Consider the following 17843-nt stretch of genomic DNA (forward strand, 5'->3'; position numbering starts at 1 on the left):
GCCATATTCCAAAGGCTCTGAGCAAACGCAGAGTTTAACGAGCGGCAAGAAAAAGCTGCAAGCTCCAATGCATTCTTCAGTGTGCTTAAATAAAATCCACTCAGGATATTAGCAGCTAGAAGCAGTTTTTATTTACAGCAGACTATCCATTGTCTATCACAGCGAACAGCATCGTGAAAACACGTCCTCTCTCCTCAAAAGCGAAAGTAGAGAGAAAAAAAACAAAGGCTGGAGACTCTCAGATATGACGTGTCTCCTCCCTCCTCCCAATTTGTAGGCAGGGCGTACAATCTGAGCTGTTTAACCCTGTAAGCTCAGGTTCTCCTCACACCCCCTCTCGCCCTGCACTACTGTGGGGAAAGTATGTACAGAACTTACCCCCAACTCCAAACCACCACAAAACTCCCCATGACGCTGGAAGTTTAAGGGTTTGGTAAATCCATCGGCCAAGTTATCGTGACTGGCACAATACTTCAGCCAAATCAAACCTGACTGAACACTCTGACACACATTTTGGAAGTGTATGTCCAGATGCTTGGTTCTGGCCTTAAATTGCGCAGATTCAGCCAATTTCAAACAAGGTTGATTGTCTTCCCAAACCGTGATGGGCAAGCTACAATCCCCATAGATCTCTTGCACCAAGCATCTGTAGAACTCCCGACACAAATCAGACTGCACTGAATTCAGCCTCAGTAGAAGACAGTGCAATGAGACTTTGCTTCCGGGACTTCCATCCAATTAGTGACTTCCCAAACTTTACCACTAACCCAAACACAGACTTGCGGTCCTGCAAATTTGCCCAGTCACTGTCCGCATAGCATGTGAGCTTTGCCTCACCTTCAGCTGGCAACTTAAGACAGAAGTCTTTGGTATGCTGCAGGTAGCGCAGCACCCGCTTGATACCGTGCCAAGCACTCACACTGGGTTTTGACGCTTCCCTACTTAGCAAGTTGGTAGCAAAGGCAATGTCTGGTCTGCTCCATTGGGACAGATACAACAGACTACCTAGAGCTGACTGAAAAAGCTCAGCATTCTCAAACTCAGCACTTTCTGCTTGCTGGCTCTCTTTCACGAAGTTCGTCTCCATGGGTGTCCGAACTCCTGCACAATCGGACATTCTGAACTTCTCAAGCAACTGCTCAATCTTGCCTTTTTGACTGAGCAAGAAGCTACCATCCTCAGTTCTCGCTATCTGCACGCCTAGGTAGATCTTTACTCCACCCAGGTTCTTGAGCTGAAACCGCTTCACAAGCTCTTTGGCAAACTTCTGCACCTGTTTGTCTGCCTTTCCAATGTGGATGATGTCATCAATGAAAAATAACACCAATTCCTGTGTGTCTCCTGATCCTCTAAGGAACAGGCAACTGTCAGCAAGACTCTTCCTGAAACCTAGCTTCTCCAAAGCTTCATTCAGGCACAAGTTCCAATTCCTGGCCAACTGCTTCAGGCCGTAAATTGACTTGTGAAGTTTCCACACAGTACCTTGCTCATTGCCCTCAAACCCTGGAGGAGGAAGCATGTACAAATCCTCCTGGAGGTCTGAGTTCAAGTAAGCAACGTACACATCAAAATGATGCACCAGCAACCCTCTCTGTGCAGCAATGGCCAAGAGCAAACGTAGAGATTCACTCCTACAGGCGGGAACATACGTTTCCGTATAATGCAACCCCCTGCGCTGCGTGAATCCTCTCGCCACTAATCTGGCCTTATACTGTGGTTCTCCTGTCGCTGTGGGCTTAAGACGGTAAACCCAGTGGCTACCCACGGCCCGGTTTCCCACCAGCAACTTCGTGAGGGAGAACACACCTAGAGACTCCATTGAGTTCATTTCCTTCTGCATCGCCTCATGCCATTTCCTGGCTTCTTCCTGAGGCAGTTTCTGAACATCTTCAAAACTCTCGGGTTCACACTGTGCCATTCCGACCCACACGCTAGTGACGGCAAACCTTTCAGGAGGTTTCCCCTTGGTCGTCCAAGCTGAACAGCGCAGCACTACTTCAGGAACCCCCTCTGACCCACTGGGGCCAGCCAGAACGTCCTTGGCATCAGAGAGCTCCCCCTCTGACTTACTGCGCCTTCTGGACTTCTCAGCCGAACCTGTGGGGGAAGATGGAGCACTGCGTTGCTCAATCTTCACAGCCTTGGGAGACGTTCTCCCCTCTGCCTGCACTGGGTCTGAACTCTGAGCCTCAGTAGTAGCAGGTTCAACCTCTTCCTCTCCTTCATCGGCAGAGTCAAGCAGACTCTCTGTCAGGATGTCAGGGTTCCCGTGTATCCTTGCCCAGCCACTCTGCTCACAGAATTCAGCACTGTTGCTGAGCAGAATTCTGGACTGATTCCCTGACGGATAAGCAAACCTCCACCCCTTGGTCCCTGGCTCATACCCACAGAAAATCATCTTTTGGGACTTAGGTTCACCTTTCTTGCGTTTGGCCTTTGGTATGAGGACCCAAGCCTCACAGCCAAAAATGCGGAAGTAGTGCACTTTCGGCTTCTTTCCATGCAGCAAGAAGTACGGTGTGTCACCTACCGCTGAATTGAACGACCTGTTCAGAATAAAGTTGGCCGTTCGCCAAGCCTCCCCCCAAAAGCACTGTGGGAGCCCGGCATCAAACAAAAGAGCTGCGGACATCTCCCCTAGAGTCCTGTTCCGTCTTTCCGCAATCCCGTTCTGTTGGGGAGAGTGCGGAGAGGACAATCTGTGTTGAATCCCCTTTTTGTGGAAGAAACTTTGCAGTGCAGACCCGGTGAACTCCCCACCGCGATCGCTCTGAAAGTTTTGCACCCGTGTGGAAAACTGCAGTTCCACAGCCGCAATCCAGTCTTTGATTAGCGGTGCAGCTTCATTTTTGTGTCGGATCAAGAACGTCCAGGAGTTGCGTGTATGGTCATCAATCAGAACCAGCGCAAATTTGGCTCCGCCCATACTGGTCACAGACATCGGACCTGACAAATCTGCATGAATTAATTGAAAAGCCCTAGTGGTCACCCTCTCAGACCTTGGGTATGTGCACGTTTTCACCTTTGCGGACTTGCACGCTCTGCAATCTAGAAACTTAGCACATGATTTCATTTTGCACCCTTGTGTACACTCTGGGATCTTCTTCACTGACCCCCAGGACACGTGACCCATGCGTCGGTGCCATAAGTGAGCACACGCATCATGAACTGGAACGTTGGCACACTGTGCTCGAGCCACCTCCGTGTCACCTGTACCTGCAAAAGAAGCATCTATCACAAACAACCTGTCTTTACATTCAACACTGACTAGTTGCTGTCCATTCTTAGAAGTAGAACACCTATTGTTCTCAAAACACACTTTGTAGTTCTCAGCAAGAAGGGCGCTGACAGACAGCAACGCGCATGACAGTCCTGGAACAACAAAAGCTTGGATTGAATCCTGTAAGAAAGAACAAAACAGTGAGCCAGTCTACGTGAGTGGGTGTCGAGTCCCATCTGCTAAACATACAGTCTTCCCAGAAGTTACAGAGGTGCAGTTCTCCAGGAAACCTGCAAATGGCACTAAATTATGCAAAGCTCCACTGACTATTACAAAAGTCAGCACAGCGTCCTGTTGACAACTCTTGATTACAGCCATAGAGGCTGCCAAATGTTTATGTTCAGTGTCTCTGCCAGTTGCCTTCGGCTTGCCTTTCCCAAGCTTTGAAGAAGAGCTCTTTATCTGGTTGCTACGGGAGACGGCCTTCGGCTGTTCCTGTGCCTCCCACTGGACATTCTCTCACCAGATGGGAGGGGGAGCCACAGCGATAACAGCGGCAACGCGTAGCAGCAGCTCTCACAGCTCCCTCTTCAGCCATTCCTTTGTTCCCAGCACCCCCACCTTTGGGTGCACAGCCTGGGCCTGCACGCTCCTCAGCACTCTGGTTGTAGGCCTCTACATCACAAGTCCCCTCGGAGACAAAGCAGCTACTCCCAGCTGTAACTTCAGGAACATGGCCAGCAGCCCCCTCTGGGCTCTCGGCTTTCTCCCGGCCCTCGGCTCCTGCTGAGCTTTCACACAGACTCCTCAGCACCTGCCAGGCGGCCTGAGCCAACTCAACGCCCTCCAGGTGGGGCAACAGCAAAGCGTCCACGCTTGCTCTCAACATGCAGATCTCTCTGTGCATTCTTTGCTCTCTATCTTCCAGCAAAGCAGCCTCCAAGTCTGCTGCGTCATCTTCAGTAGCAATTGGCATGGGTGGGGCCGGCTCCTTCTGGGCTATACCCCAGAGCCCTGTGGCCAAAAACCACCCCCTTACTCTTCTAACCCAGATATCACAGGACTGGGTTGTGAGCTTTTCAAATGGGACATCATAAAAGTCCTTGAGCTCAGCCATCTCCTCCCCCAGTGCTCCCATTGGGGCCTTTGGAGTACTCACACGTACCAAACCAGCTCCGAGGATAGGGCTCCAGCATCCCTTTGCAGCACACAGCTTGCAGCCAGCCTCCCTGCTTTCTCCCAGGCAAAGCCTCAAAGCAGGACTTTTATCTTCCGGCAGCAAAAACAGCAACTTCTCAACTTTCACAGCCTTTTAAGCACACAGCAGGCATCAAAGCAGCTTCTTCTAATTGCAGTTACTGTCTCCCATAACCTGAAGAATGTTAATTGCTCAGATAAGCCTTGGCGTCCAGCCCGCTTCGGCTGCGCAGTTCTGCTGGGCCTCCGGACTTCAAAAGCCACATTCCAAAGGCTCTGAGAAAACGCAGAGTTTAACGAGCGGCAAGAAAAAGCTGCAAGCTCCAATGCATTCTTCAGTGTGCTTAAATAAAATCCACTCAGGATATTAGCAGCTAGAAGCAGTTTTTATTTACAGCAGACTATCCATTGTCTATCACAGCGAACAGCATCGTGAAAACACGTCCTCTCTCCTCAAAAGCGAAAGTAGAGAGAAAAAAACAAAGGCTGGAGACTCTCAGATATGACGTGTCTCCTCCCTCCTCCCAATTTGTAGGCAGGGCGTACACTCTGAGCTGTTTAACCCTGTAAGCTCAGGTTCTCCTCACAAGTTAAGGATTTGTTATTATACTGGATTCCTGGCAGAACCTCCTCAGAAGTTTGAGAAAGGGAGTGACAGACCTGCAAAGATTAACGATGGTAAGAGTGTTTTTTTATGGAGATGATGAGAAGAGGCAGCCGTCTGGGTATGACTCTTGGACTCTTGGATGAACGGAAAAACTCACACAGGATTATAAAATATTTGTTTCAACTCACTGGCGGAGACTATCAGAGGTCACAAAGAGAAAGGAAAAATATATGAAAACAACAAAAAAGAGATGTGGAAAACAAGAAGAAAGGATTGGATAGAATTGTGAACATCATTTGGACAGAATTGTGGACACTAAAGCAGTAGCAACAAGATGATTGGATCCCTTTTGGAACTTGAAATATGGGTACCCCCAACAAAAATTTAAAATTTGGCTTTGTAATTCGGAATTAATGTGATGTGATTTGATTGGTCTTTAATAAAAAATATTTTCAAAAAAATTTAAAAAAATGAGAAAAGCCCCGCTGGATCACACCGAAATCCTCTCTTGCGCAAAAAGAGGGATTACCTCTTTTCTCCCCGGAGGAGGAATTTGAAAGAGTGATAGTCTTTCCTGCTTCCTCTTTATGATCTATATGTACTGGATCCAACTTTTGCCCAGACTCTTAGGAAAAGCCAAGTGTGCATGTGTACATTCTCTCTCTCTCCCTCCCTCCTCCCTCTCTCAGGGGGCTCACCTGGGAGAGTGAGGACTCACGCAAATGTATGGTGCCTGCTTGTAAGTGAAAGAATAACACCCCTGAATAATTTAACTCCTTATAAAAATTCATGATTTACACCAAGATTCTGAATATTCTTTATTTGTCAAGGCTTCTGTCTCAAAATAGAAGAAAACGTTTGCTGATATTGAAGGAATGGGTTTCTGTGCAGTCAGTTTGAAACGGGACCTAAAATCCACTTTTTTCCTTTTCCAAGGGAGCATTTCTAATATGCTTTAACTTGAGCTCTTGAGCCAAAACCCAGCTCAAAGCTCTCTCCCTTATCAGTCCATGAAGGCTGGTAATGACGGATGGCCTTGACCACTCCAAAGTGGAACAGGGATGACACTCTGGGCCTTATCTTACATCCTGACCACAAAGACGCACAGACCTAGTCTGGGAACAGTGCCAGAGTGTGTTCTTGAAGTTGGTGACCTCTTGCTCCAAGATTAGAGTATAAGAACAGGAATACCCTTTTATGGTCAGAAGTACAAGAAGGAATACTCTTTTATGGTCAGATGTACAGGAAGAAATACCCTTTTATGGTTAAGAGTGCTGGAGGAGGAACATCTGTGATGTCAACCTGCGTGTACAAGCTGACGTGCTTGGATTCCTGGGGAAGGGGGAGAGGGTGCCTGGAGGATATATATACTGCATGAAATCTCTCATTTATTTGGACTTGCTGTGGACTGACCACGCAAGTGCCTTCTGCTATCTGGAGAGCAAAATAAAAGAACTATTTCTCTGAACCAACCTTCAGTGTCATTTGACTTCCTTCCTCCTGTCCAGGAGCAATGCAGAGCCCACCAATCGGTAAAGTCTAATAAGGCTACAATATTAAAATAGTTTAGGGAAACAATAGGTAAGAAGTGTAGGTGCCAACTTCTTTTGGACCCCCTAATAAAATATTTGGGGGGACCTTCCCCACCCATGTCCAGTATACACCATTAGGCGCCAGGCAAAAATGTTCCTTTTCAACCTGGCCTTTGCCTGACTTGATCTACAGCTTATACCCTTTTGAAAAATGCTGGATCTTTTTTTTGGGGGGGGGGTATTAGGTTGTTGGTTTTGTTTTCATTTAATGTATTTGATATTTTATGTGAACTGCCCTGAGACCTTTGGGTAGAGGGCCAAGCGCCAAGTGAACATACATAGTATAAGAACAGCATCAGATAAGACCATAAAAAAGGAATGAAACTCCATTGAATAGCCCTTCTCTGCTCCTCCCTCTTCATCCCTCTTCTGGTCCTTGGAGACACCGGGAGAGGGGAGCTTGTCGCAGCAGGAGGTAGGACACCCTGGCTCCTTCACTAGCCTGACTCATCTCTGCCTCTTGGCCTCTCCTATCTCCTACTTCTGCCTCTGCTTCTGGACTTCTCTCTGCCACACCCTGCCCTGTCTGATCATCAATTCCCGGGCTCTCAGTCTTCATCCCTTGGAAATTCCCCAGCTAGTACCTCCCACCATTCCTTGGTGTTCAGACAGTGCATGCCATCATGCCTCAAAGCCCTCAACGATCCCTGGCATATGGAACTGTGGCCATAACATATGTGCTTGACTCATGGTTCATTAGGTTCCAATGAGAAACAGAGATTGTACTAATGACGACTATGGTTACTACTTCATTGTGGGGCGGGACATCCGCATTTGAAAGATATTTTGATTATTATTATTGTACCTCCTCCATTTTGGCCTTGCATCTTATAGATCAGATTCTACTGTAATTTGCCATGTTGATTTGGTAGTGTGGGCCAGCTACAGGCCTTCTTGAATGGCACAGGTCTTCTTAATCCTTGTAAATCTGGTTCTTGGGATGGGTTGTGGGTGGAAAGTGCCTCTGACTCCACGTTAGAGTTCCATCAGTGGAGAAGGACAAGGACAGTGCTTCTTAGGAACCAACTTAGAGCAGAAATATTCATACTGTAATCACTCTGTGAAAGCAATGTATGATCCGAACTGCCTACATGCTGTGCTTACCCCAGTGGGTGTCTACATTTGGTTCTAGGTCATGGCATTCCCCTGGGTCCCAGTGAATTGTAGAGTTGGAAGGGACCCTGAGGGCCATCTAGTCCAACTCCCTCCAATGCTGGAATCTCAGCTAAAGACATCCATGACACATTTCCATCCAACTTCTGCTTAAATACCTCCAAGGATGAGAGTGTTGGAATTCTGCCACGGTCAGAGGAATGTGCCACAGCGCAGGCACCGGCAGATATTCCTTGGCGACCTCCCCACTGCTACACTGCTGATAAGCAGCCGAGGTCTAGGCGATTCTTCCCAGAAGTGTGAGAAGAACACACCGTTCATCTCTCTCCCCTTTGGTGTCCCCCAGGGAGGGGAAAGATGCAGACAGAAATCTATTTACATCTTTTATTCCTGTCTTTCATATCAGTACAGAGAAAACATGTCTGCACTCCATAGCAGTTAGAATAGACTCCTCCCATGTACTTCCAGTACGGGTCATATGACACACCACTGAGCTAACATCCGGTGCTCAGTACAGAATGGACTGCCCCTTTGTTCCCCTGGCAACAGTCACAAACATCCTGTTTGGCTTTCCAGCCACAAGCAGCTGCCTGAGCTGCTAGAGCCTTTGCTTGCTGCAGCATTGGTGCTTTAGAATAACATACTCCCCCTAAAGTATCAATGCGTGCTGCGAGCAAAGCGTCATCCAGAGAAGAAAACAAACAGTTGTTATACTTATTGTGAAAATTAAGTAACTAATTGGTTTACGACCCCAATTAGCTGCAGTTTATAGCGGTCCGGCATGCTTCCCCTCTCAAGCTGCGCCGATCTGCGTCTCTCCGTCACGCCTTGCAGAGTAAAAACACAGCGGAAAAAAACTGTTGCCTGTTGCTTCCTTAGATCCATGCAAACACACCAGTCTTGTGTGCTCATTTATCAGTCCTTTATTACAGCAGAATATTTACAGCTCAACATTTCTCAGACAGACACTCCTGGGCTTCTTTCCGCCATAGCTATTGGCGTCCGTCTCTCACGAAGACAAAAAGACAGTGAGTAAAAGCTCCTCCCAACCTTCTAAACCTGACGTCAGAATGTGAGGCGTCACTCAGAACATCTTAACCCTGTAAGTTCTGAATCCCAACACCCCCTCTCGCCGAGCATTCTGACAACACCTGCTGATGTGCCTTTGCAGACCTCTGTGAGATCAAACCTTTCCCCAATGCCTTGCGCCTTTTCCTGGCGTTTCTGTCAGGCACCTGTGGAACATCCTCACAACTCTCAGATTCGCACTGTGTGAAACCAACCCACACCCCTGTGGCCTGATACCACTCAGGTGGAATACCTTTCGTTGTGCGACTAGACCGCCTGGGCACAAACTCAGGTATCTCCTCTGACTCACTGTGGCCAGTAGGTGTGTCCTCTGCATCACGGGATTCCCCCTCTGACTTAAAGCGTTTTCAAATCCTTTGCATCACGCTAACAGGAGAACTAGGCTCACTCTTGGGCTCTCTTTTAACAACCTGTGGAGACGCCCCATCCTGTTCTTGACCCTGGTCAGTGACCTGGTCGTCATCAACAGATTCAGCCCCTGGCTCTCCTTCCTCCTCCTCAGACCCTTCCTGCTCTGAATCAGAAAGACATTCTGAGAGAACATCACGCCTGGCAGGAGTCTTTGACCTTTCATCCTGCTCATAGAACTCAGCGTGTTTACTGATCAGCAGCTTACTCTGATCACCTTCTGGGTATGCAAATCTCCATGCTTTAGAACCCAGCTCATACCCACAGAAGATCATTTTCTGGAACTTGGGTTCACCTGGCCCTCGCAAAGCCTTAGGCACTGGCACAGATGCGGTTGACCCAAAAGGACGCAGAAAATGAATCTGGGGTTTTCTGCCGTGCAACATGAAAAAAGGTGTGTCCCCTACCATTGAATTGTAAGTCCGATTCCAGGTGAAGCTTACACACTTAGCTGCCTCCATCCAAAAGCTTGGAGGTAACCCAGAGTCTGACAGCAACACCTGTGCGGCCTTAACCAGAGCCTCACTCCTGAGCTCTGCTACCCCCCTTTCTTGAGGAGAAGTCACGTTGTGACGTATCCCTTTCTGGTGAAAGAACTTCTGCAAAGCAGACCCAGTAAATTTTGCACCTTTTTCACTAGTGACTGCTTGCACCTTGGTGGAGAACCTTAGTTCCACCTCCTCAACCCAACTTTTAATCAGTTGTGCTGCATCTTCTTTGGATTTGAGAGCATGAGTCCAGGAGTTCTGCGAAAAATCATCTGCAATCGTTAGCAGAAACCTGGCCCCTCCCAGACTTGGTTCCTCCATGGGACCCAACAGATCTATGTGAACAAGCTCAAAAGGTTTTGTGGTTACCCTGTCCACCCTGGGGTAACTGCACCCTTTTACCTTTGCCTTTCTGCAAACCTTACAACGTAGGGTCCTTCCACATTCCCTGATTTTACAGCCTCTTGTGTACTCTGATAACACCTGGATTTCTTCCAGAGAACTATGAGCTATCTTCTTGTGCCAAGCACATGCACATGAAACATGAGTAGGAACTGTAGCACGCAGGGCTTGTGCTTTCTCAACCTTCCCCTCACCCTCCAGAGGCGTTTTAAGAATGAAGAGATCCTTCTGCCCCTTTTCAACTTTGATTAGCTGCTTTCCTCCTTTGTAGATTGTGCACACATCTTTTTCAAAAGAAACCTTAAACCCCTTCTGCAACAAATAAGGTACAGATAAAATACAGTGATGCATCCCTGGTACAGTGCACACCTCCAACTGCTCCTGCAAAACAGAAAAATAGACATTTGCAACATTAGTTACATTTTTCTTTGCCCCATTTGCGAACAGAACAGTTTTCCCAGCTGGAATTGCCTTGCAATTCCACATCTCGACAGCAGGGGTCTCTGGAACCAGGTTGCGATTAGCACCTGAATCGATTACAAAGCTGAGCTCAGTGTCTCTCTCAGAGCTGTCCTCAAACATTGCAAGACTCGCTGTCAGCTGATAAGCTTCCTCATTGTCTTTAGCACGTCCACTCTGCGCAATCCCATGCTTGGCTCCCTTGCCGGGCTGGTTGCCATGGAAACCTGGCTGGTTCCCATGAGAAGTGACCTTGACAACATCCTGCCTCGTCTCCCTGCTCCGGTGGGGGCAAAAGCGACGCAGATGTTCAGTTGAATTGCAAATGAAACAACGACGAACGGAAAAAGCCTGAACCGTGCACTCTGCTGGCTTGGCTCCACCCTTACAGCCAGAGCTCCCGGTGTCAGCTCTGCCCTCCCTGATGCGGCGTTCTTCTTCATCCGATAGGCGTCCTGTGACGTAATTCAGCGTCAGCGTTTGGGGATCCATCGACTCCAGAGTTAGACACAAATTATCATAACTCTTGTCCAGGGAGCTGAGCAAAATGTACACTTTCAGCTCCTCAGTAAAGTTCACTTGCAACAGCCTCAGCTGGTTAAACACAGACAGCATGTCAGTTACATGCTTCCTGATGCTATCCCCAGGACGTAACTTCATCTCAAACAAGCGTCTAGTGGTGTGGATCTTTGCACCAGCCGTGGTTCTGTGGTGCACCCTTTCCAACGCTTGATAGGCCTCACAAGCATTCTCCAGCCCCTCTACCAAAGGCAGCTGTGAGCCATCCAAACTAAGCACAATAGCTCCCAGGGCTCTCTGATTCCTTCTCTGTGAATTGCGAGCATCAGCAATCTCAGCCGCTGAAGCACCTGCTGCTGGCGTGGGTAGTGGAGGTCCCTGAACAGCCTCCCACAGCCCCTTCGCTACCAGCCATGCCTTCAGCCTTCTGCTCCATTCTTGCCAATTTTTGCCGTCCAATTTTTCAAATGGGACTACGTATGAATCGTGGCCGTCCGCCATGTTCTCCCCAGGGCCCCAAGCTGTACTCACGTATCACCAGCTCTCCGGCACCTGTCTCTCAGCTGCTCTCAGCTCCAGCTAGCTTCTCTGCCTCTCAGCATGAGGCAGGACCTCAGCTATCAGCTTTCAGCAGCAACTTCTCAGCTGGCTCCAACGTTGCCCAGCTGACTTCAAAGCACACTTCGCAACAGTTTTATAACGGTAATTAGTCCCATAACTTGTGAAAATTAAGTAACTAATTGGTTTACGACCCCAATTAGCTGCAGTTTATAGCGGTCCGGCACGCTTCCCCTCTCAAGCTGCGCCGATCTGCGTCTCTCCGTCACGCCTTGCAGAGTAAAAACACAGTGGAAAAAACTGTTGCCTGTTGCTTCCTTAGATCCATGCAAACACACCAGTCTTGTGTGCTCATTTATCAGTCCTTTATTACAGCAGAATATTTACAGCTCAACATTTCTCAGACAGACACTCCTGGGCTTCTTTCCGCCATAGCTATTGGCTTCCGTCTCTCACGAAGAGAAAAAGACAGTGAGTAAAAGCTCCTCCCAACCTTCTAAACCTGACGTCAGAATGTGAGGCGTCACTCAGAACATCTTAACCCTGTAAGTTCTGAATCCCAACACATATAACATTCCCCTGTTGTTTCAGTTCCACCCTTGGAACTACCCGCCACTGGTTTTACCAATGTACCTCTCTGGTTGTGTGACTTCCAAGGAATGAGTGCTTCTGCATTACCTTGGTTGACAACTCTCTGTTGTGCCTTTGTCTCTGACTCAGACACAGCTTCAATCTGTCCTTGGTCATTTACAACAGCAACACATGCAATAGCTAGGTTTGCAAACTCTTGTGAATACCTCTTGGGTGGTACACCCTTCGTTGCTCTCTCAGACCTACGTAAGAAGTGCTGCTCTTCTTTGCTTTCTGGTTCAGCCTCTGAACTCTCTGGAGAACCAGTACTAAGCTTAATCAGTGGTTCATCCTCCTCTTCTGAGGGTCTAGTCATTACGTGAGATTTCCTCTCAATGACTGTGTCAACTGAGCTCCCTGAGCTATCGCTGTCATCATCAGTACTACTGAACTCAATAAGATCAAACTCATCATCATCATCATCAGAATCATCTCCAGTGGGAAATGTGTGAACAATCACTCTCTCCTGTTCAGGAGCACTCTCTAGAAATTTTGTGAGAATCACCTGACCAGATTCAGACAAAATTACTCTGTAGAGACCCTTTTCATAACCCACAAAAATGCCTCTGGCATTCTTTACCCCACTTGGAGTTTCTGTCCTCACATGAGACCCAAAAACCTTGAAATGGGCAACTGAAGGTTTTTTATGGAACAGTTTCTCAAAAGGAGAACATCCCAACTCTTTTGAAACCTTTCTCAACCACGCGTAACAAAATGACATTAGCGACTCCGCCCAGTATTCATTTGGCAGATGTGAACTAAGCAATTGCGCATGCATTCCCTTTTGCAATTCTTTGTTCACCCTAACACAAACACATCTTTTCCAAGCTTCTTCGGAGCTAGCAATTTTGTGTCTTATCCCTTTCTTCTTCAGGAACCTCTGGAAATCCTGTGAAAGAAATAGTGGCATCTCATCTGTACAAAGACAAGCAATATTAGCATCATGCATATTTTTAACCTTGTCACAAAACTCTTTAAACCTTTCTAAGGCTTCTTTTGGTTTCTGCAAAACATAAATCCAGACATAATTTGTGAAAGAATCCACACACACAAGGTAATATTTTGCATTGCCTCTAGATGGTGCTAGAGGACCAATCACATCAGCATACACCCGCTGAAATGCTCTGTCGACCCTCGAGGTCACCTTCTTGGTGTTCTCCTTGGTCAGACCTGCAAAAGAGATCACGTTAGAATTACAAGAATTACATTCCATGTAATCACTTTGATCAAAAGTCAACAAATACAGTCCATCTTTCTCTTTGGCAGAAAGATACAACTCTCCATCTTTGTAGATCTCACAGTTCTCATCATCATAGGACAGTTTTAGTCCCTTCTTGGCAATCTGCGAAGCGCTGAGCAGATTGAACTTCAATTCTGGAACCAAATAAACATTGCTTATAGTCAAGTTCAGACTTTCAAGATACACAGTCCCAATTCCGGTGGCTTCCAGCTTCTGACCGTTGGCCTGTTGTACAGCGAAGCTTTGCTTCTTAAACGTCGAAAATAGATCCCTGCGTCCTGTCATGTGAACCGTGGCTCCAGTGTCTATGACAAAGAAATTCCCCGCTTCTGGTGTGGCTTTTAGCGACATCAAAGCCTTTGCAGTCTTTGCCTTTGGCTTGGTATGACTTTTGTCTGACGCCTCAGACTTTGTGGAGCTTCCCTTGGCTCCTTTGTGCTGACGCGGCTTCTTGCAGTACCGCTGAAGATGCCCAGTCTGGCCACAATTGTAACACCGGACAACGTTTAACGCTACAGCATTTTCTCCAGTAGCGACAGCAGTGGGGTTGTCAGAACTCCGTTCTTGTCTCCCCCTGTCCTTGACCTCCAGGGCGGCAAGTCTATCGTGTTCATTAAGCACAACTGCATAGACCCTCTCCGAAGTTAACTGAGCCGCCGGTAGCGAACCAAGCTGACTGGCAACGGATTTGTAAGTCCGATTCAGGCTGTTTATCACCATGAAGCAAAACACTTCCTCCTGCAAACGGAAATTACGTTCCACCATCTGTTGCCACAGATATTTCATTTCCGTCAGGTGCGCTTGAACGTCTCCATCAGGCGCTAGCCTCAAATTGGTCAGCTTCTCAAAATACAGCAACGCTGAAGAACCTGCATCTCTCTGATGTGTTCTTCGCAAAGTGTCCCAAACATCTTTCACGTGCTCTAAATCCTGTATATGGATAAGCTGCGAGTCTGACACACACAGAATTATAGCCGTTCTGGCTCTCACATTCTGTGACTCCCAAACACGCGTTAGTGCTGCAGGGATGGGTTTCTCAATCACTGCAAACAGTCTCTGATTCTGCAGCAGGGCCTTCATCTTGATAGACCAAGATGCATAATTGTCATTGGTCAAAAGGGGTGGGTTAGGCAGCGCTCCCCCTTTCTTGGCATCCATTTTGAGTCCTTGCATTAACTCTCAAACACAAGCCTCTAAAATCCAAAAGCTTGTTTGTTTACACTCTTGTGCACCTGGCAGCTCTGACACTGGCTGCGATGGAATGTTTCTTCCCAACAGTTCATGAGATACTGTAGTCAAAACATTCAATTGTAACTTTCACTTCTCCTCTCTGAGACACAGCCTTCACTGAAAGGCATTGCTTAGCAACAGTGTATTCCTTCCCTTGGACAGAAAACCACAAGAATGTCTGGAATGCAGTTGGAGCTGTTTTTCCCAAACACTGCTCCCCGTGAAGCAGAGAATAACTCAATCTGCGTTCACTCTTTTAAGCCCGAAAATCTCATACCTTGGGCTCCTGAGGCTTGGCTGTCAGCTTCTTCTGGTCAGCTTCTGGCTGCAGAGGATCAGCTTTCTCACTTCAGGCATCCATGGAGCGATGAAAACAGCAGCACTGCTACCCTTTATTGCAGACTCCCATGGATCGAAGAAACCAGCAACCATCCTCTGCTACCACTGTTGGAATTCTGCCATGGTCAGAGGAATGTGCCACAGCGCAGGCACCGGCAGATATTCCTTGGCGACCTCCCCGCTGCTACACTGCTGATAAGCAGCCGAGGTCTCAACGATTCTTCCCAGAAGTGTGAGAAGAACACACCGTTCATCTCTCTCCCCTTTGGTGTCCCCCAGGGAGGGGAAAGATGCAGACAGAAATCTATTTACATCTTTTATTCCTGTCTTTCATATCAGTACAGAGAAAACATGTCTGCACTCCATAGCAGTTAGAATAGACTCCTCCCATGTACTTCCAGTATGGGTCATATGACACACCACTGAGCTAACATCCGGTGCTCAGTACAGAATGGACTGCCCCTTTGTTCCCATGGCAACACTCACAAACATCCTGTTTGGCTTTCCAGCCACAAGCAGCTGCCTGAGCTGCTAGAGCCTTTGCTTGCTGCAGCATTGGTGCTTTAGAATAACATAGAGTCCACAATCTCCCAAGGGAGACCATTCCACTGTCAAACAGCTCTTACTGTCAGAAAGTTTTTCATATGTTTATTTCTGAATTTTTATTTTTTTTTTTGGTAACATGAAACCGCTGATTTGAGTCCTACCCTCCAAAGCAGTGCTGGATCTAGACACATCAAAGACACAATTCAGTTCATGGGGTCCATGGGGTCATGAAGAGTTGGATACGACTAAACGACTAAACAACAACAACAAGAAGAAGATAACTCTTATTAGAATAATTAGAATATTAGAAGACGCAAGGCCTGCTCACAGGTGCCAGGCCACAGCAACTCTTTTCAGTAAGTCTTGCCCCCATGAGGCGGTTGTGGAGGGTGAATGTCCCCTCCTTCCCACAACTGTTTAGCTCTCCTCCTTCCCCAAGTCCTTTCCATGCTATCTAAGACTCCACTGATGCACCCTTCTCTGCTCCTCCCTCTTCATCCCTCTTCTGGTCCTGGGAGACACTGGGAGAGGGGAGATTGTTGCAGCAGGAGGGGGGACACCCTGGCTCCTTCACTAGCCTGACTCATCTTTGCCTCTTGGCCTCTCCTATCTCCTACTTCTGCCTCTGCTTCTGCTTCTGGACTTCTCTCTGCCACACACCGTCCCTGATCATCAATTCCCAGGCTCTCGGTCTTCGTCCCTTGGAAATTCCCCAGCTAGTACCTCCTACCATTCCTTGGTGTTCAGCCAGTGCATGCCATCATGCCTCAAAACCCTCAATGATCCATGGCATATGGACTTGTCCCTATGTGAATTGTAGAGTTGGAAGGGACCCTGAGGGCCATCTAGTCCAACTCCCTCCGATGCTGGAATCTCAGCTAAAAACATCCATGACACATGGCCATCCAACTTCTGCTTAATACCTCCAAGGAGGAGAGTCCACAATCTCCCAAGGGAGACCATCCCACCGTCAAAAAGCTCTTACTGACAGTAAGTTTTTCCATATGTTTATTTCTGAATCTTCTTTTTTGTAACATGAAGCCACTGATTTGAGTCCTACCCTCCAGAGCAGGGCTGGATCAAGACACATCAAAGAAGCGATTCAGTTAAACACATTGTATTTTTAAATTATTGTTCAATTTTACAATTAACATTCACATTCATCCTACTCTATAATCCTGAGATTCTTTGAACTCAGAAGATGTTGGAGAGTTAATTGGAGAGTTCTGAAACTGGTAGGGTGACCATGGGGGGGTATAGTTGCGATTCTGGCCCTGCAGTAACTAACTACACCAGGGGTCAGCAAACACCAGGGGTCATTTTCAGCAGGGGGCCGGTCCACTGTGCCTCAGACCTTGTGGGGGGCCAGATTATATTTTGGAGAGAAAAATAAAGAACAAATTCCTATGCCCCACAAATAACCCAGAAATGCATTTTAAAAGACATCTGAAGGCAGCCCTCTTTAGGGAAGCTTTTAATGTTTAACAGACTATTGTATTTTAATAATTTGTTGGAAGCTGCACAGAGTGGCTGGGGAAACCCAGCCAGATGGGCAGGGTATATATATTAATATATTATTATTATTTTAATTATTGCAGTGGGTTGGGCTGGATGACCCCTGGGTGCCCCTTACAAAGCTGTTTCTAGGAGAACAGTACCTGCAGCTATGCCCAGTTTGTTGTCCCCCAGGCATGATGAACGCCTTCCGCAGCAGCCGTGTCACCATCCCTGAGCAAACAGTCAGGGGCTCTGACCAGACTTTCCTGTTCTACCTGCAGGCTTACTTGCAGACACCCTGTTTGCACTGGATGTTCTCTCTTTCACACACACACATTCCTTCTCCCCTTCCATCTTGCCTGAGGACGTGCAATGAAGCTGAGTGTTGTGAAATTCAGCAGAGCTGAACCGTGGTACTCCCTGCCAAAGGATGTAGCGATGGCCAGCAACTTGGATGGCTGCAAGAGAGGATGAGGGCCAATTTGTGGCTATGGATGGCTGTGCTCTGCCTCCGCAGTGGAAATGCTTCTGGGTGGCAGTTGCAGGAAACCTCAGGAGGAGAGGATGGTTTTGTGTTTGAATCCTGTTTGCGGGTTTCCCATAATGGGAATCTGCTTGGCCACTTTGAGAACAGGATATTGGATGATGATGATTTGCTAGGCATGACCCAGTAGCCCCTTCTTATGTTCCAACAATTTAAAAAAATGAA

General features: G+C 47.6%; 1 pseudogene across 1 annotated transcript in view; it reads right to left on the reverse strand.

Moving 5' to 3' along the window:
* LOC309370626 (cytochrome P450 2D28-like) overlaps window positions 1–17843 on the reverse strand; it is a 293948-nt pseudogene that overhangs the window by 240379 nt on the left and 35726 nt on the right. The gene's annotated exons all lie outside the window — the stretch shown is intronic.

This window comes from Podarcis melisellensis (genome assembly GCF_964234715.1).
Source record: "Podarcis melisellensis genome assembly, chromosome: 5".
Lineage (NCBI taxonomy): Eukaryota > Metazoa > Chordata > Lepidosauria > Squamata > Lacertidae > Podarcis > Podarcis melisellensis.